The sequence below is a fragment of the Lemur catta genome, chromosome 2 (assembly GCF_020740605.2).
Source record: "Lemur catta isolate mLemCat1 chromosome 2, mLemCat1.pri, whole genome shotgun sequence".
NCBI lineage: Eukaryota > Metazoa > Chordata > Mammalia > Primates > Lemuridae > Lemur > Lemur catta.
Window position 1 is genome coordinate 54,714,180 of NC_059129.1, and position 16,892 is coordinate 54,731,071.

Consider the following 16,892-nt stretch of genomic DNA (forward strand, 5'->3'; position numbering starts at 1 on the left):
CCCAACAGTTTTTGGTACATTGGCATGCATAAAGTCAAACAAATAATCCGTGAAGCTATGAAACATTATTTTAATGATTAGGTAGAAAACAACCCAGTGAATATTAATAACATAATTGAAATGCTATTAGCAGTCATCTAATCTATCCAAAAATTCTAATAATACCTCATAAGTGCTTCTTACGTGCAAGATGCTCAGTCATGGAGGACTTAGTGGTGAGTCACCAAACCAGATGCCAGCCTCGTAGACTGAATCCTGAAGGTGGACAGTGCTTTGTATCATGCTGTGGTATTGTGATATAATAAGGAACATATATTTTGGTATTCGTCCAAGGTTCCTGGCTCACAGCTCCTGAAACTCTTGTGATTGCCTAAGTGATTAGAGTGATAGGAGCAATAGAAGTATCTTTTGTTAAAATATTTGGTCCTTCATCCTAGGATTCTGAAACAGCTGGAACAGCTCCAGAGTGATAAAGGTGAAAGTGTCTTCTGTTATTTGTAACAAGTCCTTTTCAACCACACCTTAGTTTATGTTAATAAGGGGATTTTTTGGAAAGCCCCTAGATAACCACAAGACGGGGGACCAGTGGCCATGCCAGGAGAATGAACCATGTGACTGGAGAGTTGAAAGGTTCAGCACCTACCACCCTCCCTCCAGGGAGGGGACAGAGGCTGAAGGCTGAGTTGATCACCAGTGGTCAATGATGTAGTCAATCAGATCCGAATGATGTATCCTCCATAAAAACATAAAAGGACAAGGTTTGGAGCATTTCCAGGTTGCTGAACACTTCCACGGGTGGCACACCCCAACTCCACAGGGACAGAAACTCCTGCCTTCAGGACCCTTCTGAACCTCACTCTGTGTTTGTCTTCATCTGGTAACTCTTCTGTGTCCTTTAGAATCCTACCCTTCTCCCTTCCAACTCTGGTACTTAATGCTACATGTACGCTCTTGGTTCCTAATAGCTTATTTACCAGACACAAAAAGTCAAAAACAGGAAAGGAGGGAGGGGCAAAAATATGAGTAGATCCCTTTTCTGATAAAATTATTGGTGAGCTCTCCAAGGCTCAATTTATTAAAATGATAAAATTGGGTGCATAACATTTTTGTGTAACACACATAAAAGCTAGCATCAAATAGTGTTAAAACCACAGATGCTGAGTGCTGCTGTCTGCTTTGAATTGCGGCTGTGCCCTTCTCAGCGGTGTCCCTGGGCAGGTTATTTAACTTCTTTGTGCCTCAGTTTCCTCATCTGTCAAATGTGGATGAAGATGCCTTGAGGATCAAATGTTGTGTTATTGGCAAAATCCTTAAAGTAACACCTTGCATGTAAGATCTAGATAAGCATTACCTATTAATACAAATATTCTCTACTGAAGAGATTTGCCAAACAACAGACTCAGAACTGTAACAAAGTATGAAAATAAAGTAAAGTTAACAATTCCTACCAAATCAGTGCTATCTTTTTCTCCCTTCGGTCAGGTAAAGACCTGGCTGAGAAGTAGAACCTATCCATCATGCTATCCTTAGGATGGGAGCACCCTTGCAGAAGGAAGTTAAAAATAAGCCCAGAGAAAGGGACAGAACAGCTCCTACCATAAAGTGGCTAACTCTAAGCATATGGAAATGTTTGATGAGCTGGTGGCTCAAGCTCTTCCTGAGGATGTCCTGAAAAGCTACTGAATACCTCTATCATTAGAGATGACAAAAGGAAGAATTCCCACAGCCCCTGCTTCAGAATAGCCCCAACTTTGAAGATGAGTATTAAAATAATAATGATAATAACTACCGGTGGTCATTTTCATGAAACACAAGCTCTAAGGATACTACAATGATCTGTTGCAAAGACTAGAATATATAATGGATTAAAGAGCTGAGAGCAACTTCAGTGATTATTTTGCCCAACCCCTTACTGATATAAACTAGGAAACCCAAAGGTTGCTAAGGAAAGGCCTCATCCCTCATAGGGAAATCACAGCTGACCCAGGACGAAAGCCCAGCCCTGTGGATTCTCCACTCTGTGAACCCTACGGTATTCTCTCTGCACCGAGCCGGCTGTCAGGAAATGATGATAATGATAATAATAATAAACACATATAGCACATTTCTATACATTTTATTAAAATAGAAAAACTTTATTAAAATTTTGAGTAAGTGGAGGACAGTGAGTTATACACAGAAGAAAAAAAAAAGTCCCCTCTTTTACAGGATGGCCCTAGGCTATCCAAGATTGGCATTGCTCTTACGCCGGCTTTACGTCCCAGCTTCCCACCCCTAGATGGCCACAGGCTATAAAATTAGTCTCTCCGGTCTTTCCATCAGAACTCACTGTCCTCTATTCTAATGCCCCAAAGTCTTACTAGGAATTAATCATAAGCAATACCAAAGAGCTAAGGATAAATATGCCATCAGATATCATCTCCTCTCTGAGTGTCTGCATTTAAAAAGGGCTTACCTTTTCTTTAGTCAAAAGTAACTAATGTCGGCTGGGCACGGTGGCTCATGCCTGTAATCCTAGCACTCTGGGAGGCCGAGGCTGGTGGATCGCTCAAGGTCAGGAGTTCAAGACCAGCCTGAGCAAGAGCAAGAACCCCGTCTCTACTAAAAATAGAAACAAATTATCTGGCCAACTAAAATATATATAGAAAAAATTAGCCAGGCATGGTGGCGCATGCCTGTAGTCCCAGCTACTCGGGAGGCTGAGGCAGAAGGATTGCTTAAGCCCAGGAGTTGGAGGTTGCTGTGAGCTAGGCTGACGCCACGGCACTCACTCTAGCCAGGGCAACAAAGTGACACTCTGTCTCAGAAAAAAAAAAAAAAAGTAACTAATGTCATTTTGGACAGACTCAGAGACCTTTTAAACCAGAAGCTTTTAAAATTCTAATGCACTGTCATTATCTTTTCTGTTTAGGTGGAGCTGGTGCTACTTCCTAGCCCAAATTCACAAATCTTTATGGTGGTGATAAGGAAATGATTATAACCGTGGGTGATGTGCATGCACAACTGTCAGTTATCAGAATCAGGACAAGGAGGGACAAGGAATCTGAAAGCACCTTGATTGACAGGGCTAGTCATAGGTGCACCAGAGAACCACAGCAACGGAGAGTGTCACCCAAGGTCAGACCTTAACCGTCCCAGATAATATTTACAGGTTGACAGAAAATGTCAATGCTTTATCCCTCAAGAAAGACTTAGAGTGGACAGGCCAGCCCCCTGGTGGGTGCAAGGGCATTTTTTGAGTGGAAAGTTTTCATTATGTATTGCAGAATAATTCAGTAGGCTCAATTTTGAAAAATGTATGGACTATTTTAGGGGACAAAATGATACTGCTTCCCCTCTAAATTTTTGACGTAAGCAGTTTTTATTGTGATGACACTTAAATATGCACAAACATAAAACTAAGTTATAGTTTCATCTCCTCTAAAACTATCAAAGACCAGCTAAACGTTCTAAACAAAATTGTACCACCAATTCAATTCAGATCAATAACATCATTCAGATGATGATGTTTTACTAAAAGTCACCCTCCATTCTCATTATGACATCAGTGATCCTGAAAACTACAATGCAGGTGTTTTGGAGTTGAGAATGCTCCTGCCACCTCCATGCAGTAGGACCCTCCCCCCCATTTCCTCATTCACAGCAAAATGTAGTATTCACTGGACCAGTGGACCACACGGTCACATGGCCTTCACTTGAGGCTAGTTACATAGTAAGTCCACCGTTCATTCCCATAAGCCCATGGCAAATAAAATAGCATTGGCACCAACTTGATTGTAAATAAACAATACAAATTCACGTACCACAAACATGCAGCAGCATTATTCATTAGAAAGTGGTCATCTGGATGCTCTAGAATATGCTAATATGAGTTTAGATTAGCACTGAAATAAAAACAGCAAAATTTAAGAGTTAGCATATGGAAGTCCTGTGCCTTCCCCTCCCGAATGCCTCTGCAAATCTGTCACAAATCACTTTGACAAGGCATGGAGACCATTGGTGAGTCCTGGCTTCTCCATTTATTACCTGTACAACCATAAGCAAGTGACTCAACCTCCCTGAGCCTCAGGCTCCTTATCTACATAACATTGGGATAAAAACAGAACCTACCTTATAGGGTTGTTGAGAAGACTGTGTGTGACAACACGTGGAAAGTCCTTAGCCCAGTGCCTGGTGCTTAATAGGTGCTCAGTAAATACCCACAATTATTCCTGTTTGGTTGCTTTACCTCCAAGTTTCACAAAAGAGGAAAGGATACGCTGTTTTACCAAAACAGAAGCATTTCAAAATAATTTGAGTTTGACACAGAAGAAGCCTTTCACATGTCTGCCTGCAGGAAATTCAGACACTGCTGTCAATCATATTTGGTGCTTTGTTACGTAATAGAGATGTGATCCTAGGTGATATTCTGGAAAGAAGAGGCCTATTCACACACACAAAGCGAAAGTAGGCAAACCTATCTTGTAGAGTTACTTATTTTTATAGTTAAGAATTGTGTGAGGAGAACAAAGGCTTTCAAGACGTTTAAAGGTGGGGATATCTTCAAGGTGGTGTTCCTGAATTATTTATTAATAGAATGGATATAATGGGTAGTTCATTTTACCACCGGCTGAGTGCCCACCAATGGCAAGCCATGTGATGAGCATAGCCGGGCCAGGCTGAATAAATGAGTCGGCAGGGTTTTTATCCTTAGGGCACTTACTGTCTAGGGGGACACGTAGGTAAACAAGTAAGACACTTAAAGTCTACTGGGCTCTAATTTCACTAAAGGTAGGAAATACATTCTACTGGTTTTTATATCCCAGTGGCTAGCACAGTACTTGTTTTATGGTAGGGGTAAATGAATTAATGAAATACATGAGAGAATAGAATTTATAGGTTAGACTATGTATGTGCCATACATATAGGTAACATATAGGATCAACAAAGAATAGTGGCTCTTTTGAGGGCGTAGGAATTGAGAAAATATAGAGGAGATGGAATTTGAGGGAAGACTAGAATTTCAAGAAACAGATGAGAGAATGTCCAATTATAATTTGATACAGTTGCAATGTTCTCTAAATTGGTTCTCATTGATAAAACAATTCTCATTTTGATTATTATTATATCTAGCATTTCTATAACTCTATTTCTGCAAATTGTATGCAATTGCTTCTTAGTTGGTTATTTATTACAAAGACTTTTGATTTATTTATAAACAACGTGGTGTTTCATTATTTATTAGAATAGGAAGCTGAAGAAATAATATCTGGTCTCTAGCAGCTGTGTCTCAATTATTACTATTGGTCTCCTGGGGTTGTCTAATAAGTAGCCATAAAAAGTCAAATTGCAATTAGGAAAAGAAATGTGTATATTTGGCAGCATTTACATTTGCCGTGATTGACAACAGCAATGACTGACAGAAACCCTACAATGTAAGAAGAATAACTTCATCATGATATTAGCATATTGTCTTAAAAATAAACCATTACCAATCCTAGGATGAGGAAAGAGGTCCAAAAATGGTGTGTTTAAGTAATGATTAGGATACTATAAAGGATGCATATAATAAAAGTCCAAAAGCAAGAAGAGGCATAATTTTGTTGATACTTTGGAAAATCACTAAAAGGACTGGCCTGATCAAAAAAGAAATAGTTAAAACTGAATAAAAAATATTTGGGAAAAAAAAAACAAAAACCTATTCTCTTAGTGATGAGCTGTCACCAAACTAGATAATGAACCATTTCTAGATAATGAATCAAGGTTAGATGCTCATCAACTGGCCTCAAATGACTACTAGTTATTTTTTTAATATTAACAAATTATCCTTCATTTAACTATTTAGATTCTAACATCTGAACATCACTCCTCTTTCTTGGAGGAAGAAGAATGTCTACATCTTTGTCTTTATTTTTCCATTATTTTGGGAGAAGGAGGCATGAGTTTAGCTTTTCCAAGCCTTAGGATCACTGGGATGAGGTGTGAGAAGAAGAATGGAGACAGAAGCTGAAGGGAGAGTCCTTGAACAGTCATAGGCAGATTCTGCCATGATCTGGGCTCATGTCTCTGGAAATGGAATAATTCAAAGAGAATCATGGTCAATGGGGGAGATTGAGGGGTGGAGGAATGCCCTTGTGATCCAATGGGACACCCAGAATGTTGGGCTCCCGGATATACAGAAATGGGTCCTGAACACCAGTTAGCTAAAGATCTCTAACCTTTATTATTCTTTGGATTTTCTTTCCTATAAGATATGCCCTTGAAATTTACACTGTCATAAAAATACCTAGGATTGTTTTTCACGCATATCCATTAAGATATTTCTAATTTTGTTCAGATAAAATAACCTTCTCATAATATCACACCTTGGCTTGAATTGTAAGACAATAGCCAGGAGTGGCAGTGAGGACATCATAATGGTTGAGCTGAGAGGAAGAGGTTGAATGAAGGGTAAAAAGAGACACTGAGGGTGCAGCATATGTTTGGTTCTTAACACCCAAGACAGAAGCCTTTTTGATACATACAGTCATACTTGTATAACTGTGACATTTTTAGGAGCTATTTTAAAGAACAAAACTAGAAGCATCACGAGGAGCTGCCACATCTGGGGATTTCTACACTGGGAGACCCTAAAGCTCCTTCCAAAATACTGACTTGGTCATTCCCTTCTGTGCTGTCATATGGCCTCCTGGGAGCTGGCTAGGTTAATAAACAGAAGCAGGAAGGAGCAGAGGGCCACCCAGGTGAGACCACACACCTGAGTTTCCCCACAGGGCCACTACGGACTGCCTTATGTCCCAGGTAAGCTATTCATGATTTCACCAGAACATAACTGGGCCCATCTAGAGCCAGCCTAAATTTTTCAGTGTCCCCAGTTTCCACTTTAATCATCTGAGCAGTTTACATACAGGCTAAATGAAGCAGTTGTTGGCTTGAATTAAGGTGATTTGGATTTGGGGGAGCGGAGGGGAGCCCTTCAGGTTTCCCATTCAGTCTCACCTCCACCTGGAGCTGACCTTTCCAAATCGGTCTACCCACGTGTGGGGGCTGTGAAAGCCTTCCTAACCTTCCAGAACAAAAGATACAGGACCTCCCAGTATGGTTGCAAACAGAATGAGAAGGAATTCTCTTCTTCCCCCATCCACGACATCTCAGGAGGCTGAAACCAAACCAAAGTCCAGGGTACAAGCCAAAAATTCCCATGGAGTCTTCATGTGCTGTGGCACTTAGACACGAGGTCAGAGGGTAAGCCCTTGAAAATCTGAGGGAGCAAATATTTCAACTCACAGCTTCACCTAAATGTCCCCTTGTCAAATCTGAAGTTTAATGCTAAACAACAGCTGTGTGTTGAACAGAAATCACCAAGAGACACAGAAATCAGAAAATAAAGGATACCAAATAAACACATTTTGTGATATGCCAGTTGCTGAATATCTTCCCTGCCCAAAATTTAACCCTTTTTAAAATAAATCGTGGTTTCTACAACATAAAAGATCAAATGGGTATCATTAATGCCCACAGCAGGAAAAATTAATATATTCATGAATTAGTACTTTGTTTTCACTTGTCAAGGCTAAGAGATTTTGCTCTTGAGCAAACAGAATTTTGTTTGAACTACCATTAACTTATCTGAATTTACCATCTTCTATTTCAAAATTCATGTGTGGAAACCTTCTTTCTTGAAAAATTATTAAACCTCAAAAGAGAAATATAAGGCTGGGCATTGTGGCTCACCTGTAGTCCTAGCACTCTGGGAGGCCAAGGTGGGAGGATCGCTTGAAGTTAGGAGTTCCAGACCAGCCTGAGCAAAAGTAAGACCCACTCCACTGAAAATAGAAAAAAATAGCTGGGCAACTAAATAGAGAAAAAATTAGACAGGCGTGGTGGCGCACTCCTGTAGTCCCAGCTACTTGGGAGGGTGAGGCAGGAAGATTGGTTGAACCCAGGAGTTTGAGGTTGCTGTGAGCTAGGCTGATGCCACAGCACTCTAGCCAGGGCAACACAGTGAGATTCTGTCTCAAAAAAAAAAAAAAAAAAAGAGGAGTATAAATTAAACATTGATTTGTTTTGGTCAGGTACTGACTGGGCTATTAGCTTTAATGGTTACAGAAGTCAAAAAATAAATTGTGTTAATCTGTCTTTCAGATAATTTTATGGGGAAAATAATTCAAATTGGCTGTTCACCTCAATAAATTGGTCAATACAATCAAATACTGTAGTTAATATGGTAGCCTAATAGTGAATGCAGAGACTTTTTTTGGAAAGACTAATCTGATTAGTCATCAATTAAAAATTCCAGAATAATGATCATTTAGGAATTGCATATTCTTAACCATTCATGACCATTAAGATTTTCCAGAAGATTCTAACTGGTTATTCTAGTTATTTATTCAAAATGGTCTACTCTGCGTTGTGTCTCATTGAGTGGCAAGTAAAAAAAGACGTGCCCGACTGAAGTTTGCCCAAAAGTGGAAGGGGAGCCAGCCAAAACCAACTAAGCAACAATAAGACTAATGCAAATAAGTGCCCATATTTGCTGTCAACATTTTCAGAATTTGAAAACTCTGTTTTGCTGAACAAAGGAGCCAGAAGAAGCAAACTGAACCAGTTCCCATTTAACCAGAGGTTGCTTTTTCTACTTACTAATAGTTTAAATCAGCCTTAGCAGCTCGACAGGCTGCGATGACAGCTGTCAACAGTCAGGCCTCACTCAGGCCACTGCATCCGTGTGCCAGGCTGCTGATAACAGAACCATCAGGAGAGAAGCTAATCCACGAAAATCAACTTTCACACAAACCCTAATGCATGTTAAATCTACTGGGTCCCCACCCACCCATCCTCAATGCCCCAAAAGAAAGCCTAACCTCCTTGAACCTATCCTTATGTATGAATATTTCCAGAGTGGGTGTTTTCTCTGAAAAACACTAATAATATTCAGCCCTTATCTTCACCAAAAAGAGTGCTTAGAAGCAGGACAGAGGTGAGACCTGCATTCTCATGCACCGCTTGTGGGAATGTTAATTAGTACAACCTCCTGGAAGAGCAATCAAAGCAACATGAATATACAGAGAAAGCCTTAAGAATGTCCATCTATTTGAGCAAATTATTCCACTTTTACCAATCTATCCTAGGGGAATAATCCAAAACATAAAAAAAGATTGTAATCAGAAATGTTTATCAAAGTATTATTTATGATATTTTGAATAATTGGGAAGTATCTGAATGTTCAACACTAGGGGGGAGTGTAAACGAATTATGGTAAAAGTATACATAGGAATGCTATGCAGCTATTGAAAACCACGTTCAAAAGATTATTGACTTCACATGAAAAGTTATTTAAAATGTTTGGTGATGTACACAGGATGCAAAGTTCTATACAGTTATGATCCCAATTCTATAAAGATATGCATATTGAAAAAAAAAGACTGAAAAGAAATACACCAAAATGTTGATAGAAATTATCCTTTACTCATGGTAATATGTGTGATTTTAATTTTCTTTTTATACTTCCCTTTATAAAAATTTTCCAAAATTTTTATAGAAAGCACATATGTCTAAGAAAAAAGAAAAAACACTAAAAAATCATGGCAAAGGGTCTCTAGTTTTCCTGCTGAATAGACAGACCTCATCAGACACTGGGAAATATTTCTACCTTTCTTGAGCAGACCTACGTCCTGTCTGTCACTCATACTTGATGTAAAGCCTGGTGATGACTTCTTGCACTCCACATCATGCCTATCCCTTTAGGTATTGACGTTCAGCCTTCTCTGTTTATACTAAAACACCTCCCTGGCAGATCCCTCTTCTCTGCAAACCATGATCTCCTTCCCCTTCACCAGCTGGACCCAGTTTCATGTCCTGATCAGCTCATCCTCGCCTGGCCTGGCCTGGTCTGGTCCAGCCCACACTTGCTACTGACAACAAATATTCTTTAAAGAAAACAAAACGGCATCAAAGAACAGGCCAAAGAAATACAGTATTATTAATGTATTATACAATTGTATTTTATATACAGTGGACCTCCCTCCCCTCACTGCCATGGTACTATACCAGGCCCAATTACAACTGATCTTCTGGGAGGTCCCTATTGTGACAGTCACCCTTGACATGTGCGCAGAGCATTCCATTTTTCAGTGCACATTCATGAACACAGAGCATGTCACCTTCACACCTCTGTAAGGTGGGGAGATTAAGTGTTATTTTCCTAATTGTACAGGTAAGAAAACTGCAACTCAGAGACCCGACACTGAGTGGCTTATTCTCCCTGATCCTCAGGGTGTGCTCGTCTGTAAATAGTGATGATAACATCCCCCTCGTGGAGTAGTTGTAAGGATTAAATGAGATAACGTATACAGGGTGCTGAGCAAAGTGTCTGGAACAGGGGCAGCATTCAACAAATGCCAGTTCCTATGACCATTAGGTCAATGGGAAGCTCAAGGTCACATAGTTGGGAAGTGACAGCACCAGGATTGGAATCCAGAACTTTTGATGCCAAGTCCATGCTTTTTATACATCATTCTCAACACTGTAAGAGAAGTATTAAGGCAAGGCTCATGGCCTCAAAGAACTTCTTAATAATATTTTGTAGCAGGCAAAGCTCAATTACATGAAACACTAAAGCAGTTATTCCCACAAAGAACTGAGACGAGAGTAACAAAAACTAGGACCTAGATGTAAAATTGTACAATTCCTTTGTTCGATAGCTACCATTAAAAGGTGTTTTTACGCATACATTCCAAAGCTTAGGAGCCCAACGTTCCAAGCCTCATTTTAAAGTATGTTGAGTATGCGAGATCAGATAAGAAAATAAGGCCCTTCTCATCCCTACTATAGAAAATATTTTTGTGGGCATTCTGAACTGCAGGAAGTTTGTGCTATTTTTGGAAGCATTTCTTTAACTTCTAGAAAGTACCATTCATGGTCACACACTTTATCATTTTTTTAAGGGATTTAAAAACAGTTTCAGTTGAGTTTAAAGCTGCTTCCACCTTTTTAAAAAAAATTCCTCAACAAGATTAATTTAACCTACAATATGTGACACCTGAAAGTTGGGAACAAGCAAAAAGACACAAGGACAGGGAACGTTTTACAGGCAAAGGCAAAAAGCCCTTCAGGAAAATAGAAACGCAAGTGTGTGCACAGAGACACACGGAATAGGAAGCCATTCCACCCCTCTATGTTCTAAGCCATAATGAGAGAATTCCTCCTAGGCAATACTATTTCTTTACAGCAATCTTGGCCTCCTTATAAGCTGGCAAAAGAATTAAAAACTTTGCGTTGTGAGATATTGAAGCTTCTTTATGTTTAAGAGGGTAATTTATTAATGTATATTTGAGAGGTTCATGTGTTGAAAGATATTTAAAGTTGGGTGTGTTTTCATATTACCAATATGTACATCTTTCTTAGATAGACAGATGATACTCAACTAAGGGGTGGCCCCTATCAGAACTATGCAGTAGGAAAGTCTGTCTTCAGAAGCACTCTTTCTACATGTCTGCTACTCAGGGGGAAAGGCGTGGAGACCCCCATTCCCTGATCATCTTCAATGACATTGACTTATGTGTAGTGCCCGGCTTAATCCTTACAACAACCTTACAACATGTGTCTTAATCACCCCAGTTTTACAGAGAGGAGGCAACTTTTGTAGCATTTAGGTGACATGTCTACAGTAAAGAAAGTGATTAGTGACTAGGGAGGTTCCTCTACTTTAGTGCTCGTGCAGGGCTCCTCTCCCTGAACTGGGCTCCCCCGACATCAGGAACCCCCATTAGCTCTGTATGATGGACTAGATGACACCAACTTGTTAAGGACAAGCCACCCATTTGAGTTAATCCTCTTAGAAGTGTTCATATTCTAAAAGTGACCAGACAGGTACAATCTTAACCAAATCAATAGCTCTAGCAGTAGAATTTGAGGCAAGACAGCAGGACTTCAGAATGCCAAGACTCCTTAGAGGGTACCTGACCAAACTCTTCTCCCATTAATACACAGATTTAAAATAACTAAAGTCTGAGATGAAAGTCACACAGCAAATCAGGTGCAGAGCTCAGTTAAAAGCCAGAACTCCTGACTCAGTCCAATTCTCCTTTATGGCATCGGCCACAAATATTCACACCTAGGGTAAAAAAAACATTCCAGGTTAAATGGGAATTGTTTTGGCATATTAATTCATACTGGCCATTCAGAATGTTGATCACAGCCTGGGCTTCAACCTTGGCTGCACCTCTCACTAACTGTGACCTAGACAAGTCATCCTCTCTTTGTCTTGGCTTTATTGTTAATTATGTTAGCATAACAACAGCGCCTGCCTCATAAAGTTGATCAAATGTGATAGTACAGTTTTAACTTCTTTGTGCTCAGCATTGAATAAATGGTAGACATTATTATTATCATTTTTATTACTATTACCACTGTAGTAGTTCAAATAACTGAGTTCATACTTTCACTTTTGGGGATAAAGGCAGAGACAACTTCCCATTATCAAGTTCACCTCCCTCTTCTCCAAAGGCAGCCCCAGATAGTTTCAGGAATGAAGGTAAGTGAGATCAGTAGAAGATTAGCACCAGGAATAAAGAAATCACCTTTGAAAATAAAAGTGCCTACTGAGCATTTTCATGTGGTTGTTCAAAACAAAAATTCGCTATCTTTCTCAAACCTGCTCTTTCTCATTTACTCCTCAACTCAGTTAAAAGCCTGAACATCCACCTAGACATCTAACCTTCTCCTTTGGTACCACCGCCCACTTGGTGACCAAGCACCACTGATTTTCCCTCTGAAACGGCTCTCTGTGGATCTCTTGCCCCCATGCCATCTGGTTCAGGCACATTTCATTTTATGTTTTGTTTTGGGTTTTTTTTGTCTTGACCATTCCAATGTTCTAAAATCTGAGCTCATTACTTTCTGCAATCCCACCTCCTCACTCCCTCCAAAGCCACTTTTGCAAAATATAAGTTAGATTAAATCATTTCTCCCATTAAAGGCTGCATGGTTTCTCTTCCTTGGCAGAGTATATTCACAACCCAGGCTCACTGCAACCTCTCTAGACTCTCCTGCCACCCCCTTACCTCAGAACACTTAGATGTCCTTTGAATGTGACCTTTCTGCCATGTGAGTATGCTGTTCCTTCAATGTGGAGCCCCTGGCCCCTTCTCTAGAGAACTCCTACCACCTACGGGGATCCAGTTCAAATGTGAACTCTTCTGAAAACTCTCCCATATTCCTTCCACTCTTCTGTCCCTTGGCTCCCACTGAACTTATTCCTATCTCCTTTAAATACTCACCATGTTGAATCATTCTCATTTATCTTCTTATCCCTCTTTTCTGCTAGATTGACTTCTGGGAGGCACAGACCTCATTCTTTTAGCCTCTGGCACAGGGCCTATATAGCACACAATAGGCACTTAACAAATGACTGCTGAATCAATTTTCAGAGGATGGTACAGAAAGCAAAAACAGTAAGAAAATGAGACCTCAGTGACCATCAAAGTTGGTTTCAACGAAGAGAATGCTAGTTTCTGTAACATATATGATTATCTGCAAATGATTATGCAAGTGGTTTTTAAAAGAGTGTGATGTGCACTTGCAAATGAGAATGCTCTCAAGTTTCCACTTATGTCTGTTAAATGTTCATCACCGGAGAGAGAGTCCCATCCTCCCAGATTTAGGTGGGATCTGCAGGGCCTGCACACACTAGGTATTTTGAAGGCTCTTGGAATCCTGTAGCTTTAGCTGAGGGCACTTTCCCTCACAAAATCCTGGACTCAGGTAGTAGGTATTCAATAAATGCTGATGTGATTGCAGTGGATTTGAAAGCAATGTGCAACTCACATTTTAGACTAATTGAACTCAATGACTGATCGTACTTAATATAATAGCTCCAAGGCTAAAGAAAATCAATGAGTAGACTGAAAAGCAGCCAAATGTTCACTCCCCTGCCTGGTTCCACAGTCAGGGCTGACCTGCCTCTTGATCCTGCCCAGCTTCTGGGCATTTCCAACTTCAATGTGCTCCCAGAATGGAGGGGGCCAGTCAGCAAGTGCTGCCCTGTGCCTGTGTCACATCTGTTCTACATTTTGAAGTTGGTGTAACAAAGGACCAGGAAGGTGTGAAACTTGAGTTGCATTGTTTAAAACATCCTATTTGCCTTAAAGCCTCCCTTCTGTGTGATAGGGTAAGTGAGATTCTGGCTGAAGGAAGGGAGAAGTGTGAGCTGGAATGCTGTAACACCCTTCGCTCTTCAACTGTGGAAAATTGTGGGACTGGATGTTAAAGGGAGCCCAGAAACTTTTTTGTTTTTACTAAACTGAGACTTTAGAAAAAAATTGCTTTGGCAGTGGACTCAGATGTCCATTGAACACCTCTATTCCAACGTAACAAACAGGAAAGAGTCAAAGCATGAGGCACTGTTATAATTCATTTTGGGATAAGAAAGAGACCGCAGTGCCTTGGAGAATAAATCATTAACTAAAAGTCAAACCAGTGCACCCTGGAAACCAGCGAGACGGGGAGGCAGCTGAGGGATCAGGCAGCTGAGATTTGCCTGTTCCCTCTGGGGACTTCTGGAGCGAAGCATCCCACAGGCAGGACGAACCCGGCACACTGCGCTCCCGTCCATTTCACTTTTCAAACTTGAAGTTATTTTTAGATGACCCAAGCCCGCTAATCCCGAGCAGGACAATTCTCAGCCCGCTGCACCTCAAAGCACCTTCCCCCTCCGCGGCGCTTTCGGTTAAGCACTAGGAGGAAAGGGGTCTCTCCGTTTTCTCCTTTGCCTTCTGCGTCCGCTCAGCCTCCCTTACCCCCTGCCTAAGCCTCAGTTCCAGGGCTCACAGGCGTCAGTCTCGCTTCTTCACTCATGCACCTGCTGCTGCTACTGGGAAGGCGAACCCTTGGGCCACTAGGAATGGGGAAGGGGCTCCCCGAGACCCGCGCCCCCTAGAGGGGGGTCTTGGGACACCTCTGTCCCCACGGCCGCCACCGGGACTGACCGCTGGATCAGGACGCACCCCACCACCACCTCCCCGCCGCCCCTGCCCAGCCCCCGGACCCGGCCTGGTTTGCCCGCCCCCCGCCGCGGTCCCCCCGGCACGACCAGGACACCGCGCTCGCTCAGCCCTGGCGGGACAGGGTGCAGGGGCGAGCGGGGCCGGCGCGGTTACATAACCGACCTGCTGGGCGTCCGCGAGGTGCCGGTGCAGGCGGCGGCGGCGGCGGCGGCGGCGGCTCGGGCGGTCAGCGGGGCCGGCGGCTGCGGGCGCGGCGCCGCCTGCTCACCTGCCAGCCGGTGCGAGCGCGTGCGGGGGCGGGCGCGGAGCCCGCGGGCCTGGGCGTGGGGCAGTGCGCGGCGCGCCCCGCCTCCCGGTCTCCGGTCCCCGCTCCCGCGGGTCTCTGCCTCCTCCCCGCTCCTCCCCGCAACCTCCGCCGCCGTCACCCGGGACAAAGCGGCTCCGGGGAGGGGCCCAGCCGGCGGCTCTCGCAGAAGCCGGCGGAGATGGGCGCGTCCCCAGCTCCGACTCATCGGGCCAACCTCCAATCAGACCCCGGGAAACCGAAGCCCCTGCCTGGCCTCCTCTCATCTCCTCCCTCCTGACCCGGTGCCCTTCTCGGTCCCCCAGCCGCCCACCCCACCCCAGCTCCCGGGCTCTCACACACCCCCGCCTCCACTCCAGGTGCCGGGAGCGGGTGGAACCCTCTGGGGACAGAGCGCGGGAGCCAGTCGGCAGGGGCCCGGCCCCAGCGGGGAGAGGCTCCTTGGGGTCGTAGCTGGGGTGGGGATCTCCTTGGGGGTCGAGGTGCGGAGGGGGCCGACTCTGAAGCTAAGAGGGAATGGACAGCCACAGCCAGGAAGAAGCTGGCAGAGAAGCAAACTGTCGGCGGGGAGTACTGGGAGACAGGCTCTTCTTACGAGAGGAGTGAGCCCCCGACTCCGGCTGAGGACGTGTCGGGGAGCCCTGCCGGGCTCCTGAGCTTGGTAGGCGCCGGCGCCCTCTGGCTGGGGCCCCGCGCCCGGCCCGGCCCAGCCCGGGGCGCTGAAGGTGCCCTCCCTGCGCGGGCTTCGCAGCTTTGCCAGGATTCGCAGCCATCAGACCTGGGGACAGAAGGGCTCCGGCTTCAAGGACTCCTATTGTGTAGAGTCCGTGACACCCAGAGTGGGAGGCCGGTATCATACAGCAGTACAGCAAGCGGGGCTGAAGCTGAAGCAGAATCTAGGGTAGATCTGTTGCTCAACAAAGTTAACCCCAGCTGAAGTCTCTGCTTTACAAAATTTAAAAAAAAAAAAAAAGCAATTGCAGTTCGGAGGGGCGAGGAAGCCTGTGGCTTACAGCATCACAGACGTGAACGGACTGAGTCTCATGGCTAGCGAATGTCAATTATGCAAAAGATTATTATAGGGAAAGTGGGGAAAATTAAAGGAAAGGGGGTGCAGACCACCTAAGGGAGGAGGTAAATAACAGATTTAAATCAATTTTGTGTCCTATTATCTTTCTAATTGTAACATAGGCCGTTTCTTTTTGCTTCTTATGCCTTTCTGTTTCCTCATAACAATATTACAATTGCATTGAGGCAATCCATAAGCTTCACATTTATTGTTTTTTGTTTTTTTTTTTTTTTGAGACAGAGTCTTACTCTGTTGCCCGGGCTAGAGTGAGTGCCGTGGCGTCAGCCTAGCTCACAGCAACCTCAAACTCCTGGACTCAAGCAATCCTCCTGCCTCACCCTCCCCAGTAGCTGGGACTACAGGCATGCACCACCATGCCCAGCTAATTTTTTCTATATATATTTTCAGCTGTCCATATAATTTCTTTCCATTTTTTTTAGTAGAGACGGGGTCTCGCTCTTGCTCAGGCTGGTCTCGAACTCCTAAGCTCAAACGATCCACCTGCCTTGGCCTCCCAGAGTGCTAGGATTACAGG

At 43.3% G+C, this 16,892-nt stretch overlaps 1 protein-coding gene across 1 annotated transcript in view; it reads right to left on the minus strand.

Annotated features, from left to right (window-relative positions):
* Positions 1–15,203, minus strand: part of RCAN2 (regulator of calcineurin 2) — a 262,707-nt gene extending 247,504 nt beyond the window's left edge. Inside the window, exon 1 of the mRNA XM_045543674.1 lies at positions 15,147–15,203. The gene's annotated coding sequence lies outside the window, so the exon portion shown is untranslated. The remainder of the gene's footprint in view (positions 1–15,146) is intronic.
* Positions 15,204–16,892: the final 1,689 nt, after the last annotated feature.